The following is a 1596-nucleotide window of genomic DNA, read 5'->3' as shown; positions in this document are numbered from 1 at the left end:
CAAATATTCAAACCAAAACTTTTACCGCTTTTTATTAAACTTTTATGCAAGATACCGTGACAAATAACAAAAACCCGACACTTAAAATTACATTCAACAAATATGAGACCTCGAGAGTTGTCCCTTTGACTTGATGCATATGCTTTGATGTTGTAGATACACGCCACTAGATTACTTTTTGCCTCATCAATGATGACAGGTCTCATCAAACACACACAAAATATGTACTTCATTAGATGGATCATTTCCCAACATGCATCTTACTATTGATTTAATTTATTCATCAATACTTATCTTTTACTGTATTTCAACCTAAATTTGTGACAACACGTTATTATTACCTTTTTGCTCATGGCTATTCACAAGATTTTAATGTGATAATCAATTTAAGTTATTACAATATTAGTAGGATATATACTCTTACTTTTACACCACTTTCTATTATTTGACTATATATACTTACACATAATAATAGTTTTCACAACAAGTTTTTGGTGTCGTTGTCGGGGATTGTATTAATAACACTTTGATTTTCTAAATTTTTTGTGAAAAATACATTAGAGCTTTTCACATTTTTTGTTTTCTGGTGACACGACATGTGTGTGTGTGTGTGTGTGTGTGTGTTGCATGCATAGGTTTCTAACTCAAGTATATAGAGGAGATCCTGAGCCCGAAAGAACACTTAGATTACTAAGGATATTTCAAGCTACCGATCACTTACTAGAAAGCCATCCACCTACTCTTGTTTTTGGAAACTTTTAAGGATACTTTAAAGAGTCATTGGAAAGAAAATTTGAAGATTTACAACTGGAGTGAGAAGGAGTTATGACAGAAAATGACATTATTGGAATTTCCAATTATAGAGCAAGAAATATAAGGGATTATTTTATGGTCGATCCCAATGCCATGAATATTGGGATTTTAGAACATATATCACATTGTAAGAGTTTGACTTCAAGACTAAATGTTCCAAATGTTATAAGCTATTGGCCAATACTCAGGAGCTACCAGATCCACACTTACACTTGAGGAATTTTTTTGAAGTTGCTAGTACCTTCAAAATTCCTGGAATTACTGATGATGCTTTTAGACTTAGGTTGTTTCCATATTCTCTAAGGGATAGAGCAAAAAGTTGGCACAGTTCCTTAGAACTCAATTCCATAGCCACATGGAATGTCTTAGCTGAAAAGTTTTTAGCTAAGTACTCTCTTTATGTCAAAAATGAAAAGATGAGTAATGAGATCACTTCATTTACGAAAGGGGATGACAAGTCTTTGTGATGCTTGGGAAATATTCAATGAGTTGTTAAGGCAATGTCCTCACCATGGGATACCAAACTGCATTCAGTTAGAAACATTCTACAATGGATTCGTACCATCATCAAGAAAGATGTTGGAAGCATCATCTAGTGGAACATTGATATCTAAGTCATATGAGGAAGTTCACAGATTGATTGAGAGCATTACTTCCAACACCTACCAATGACCAGTTATTAGAGAAACCACTATAGTTGTTCCAAAGAAGCCAAATGGTGTCCATGAAGTCATTGAGACCACAATCTTAGCTGCTCAAGTGGCTCAAATACACCAAATGATG

The 1596-nt window shown here is 34.0% G+C and overlaps 1 non-coding gene across 1 annotated transcript; it reads right to left on the bottom strand.

The window, feature by feature from the left end:
* Nucleotides 1-1226: 1226 nt before the first annotated feature.
* LOC127089164 (small nucleolar RNA R71) lies at nt 1227-1331 on the bottom strand. Its single transcript, XR_007790936.1, has one exon. It is a non-coding gene; the product is annotated as a small nucleolar RNA R71 (small nucleolar RNA).
* Between the last annotated feature and the right edge of the window lie 265 nt (nt 1332-1596).

Source organism: Lathyrus oleraceus, chromosome 5 (genome assembly GCF_024323335.1).
Source record: "Lathyrus oleraceus cultivar Zhongwan6 chromosome 5, CAAS_Psat_ZW6_1.0, whole genome shotgun sequence".
Classification (NCBI taxonomy): Eukaryota; Viridiplantae; Streptophyta; class Magnoliopsida; order Fabales; family Fabaceae; genus Lathyrus; species Lathyrus oleraceus.
Note: the sequence above shows the minus strand (reverse complement) of the source record. Positions and strands in the feature narration are given on the sequence as shown.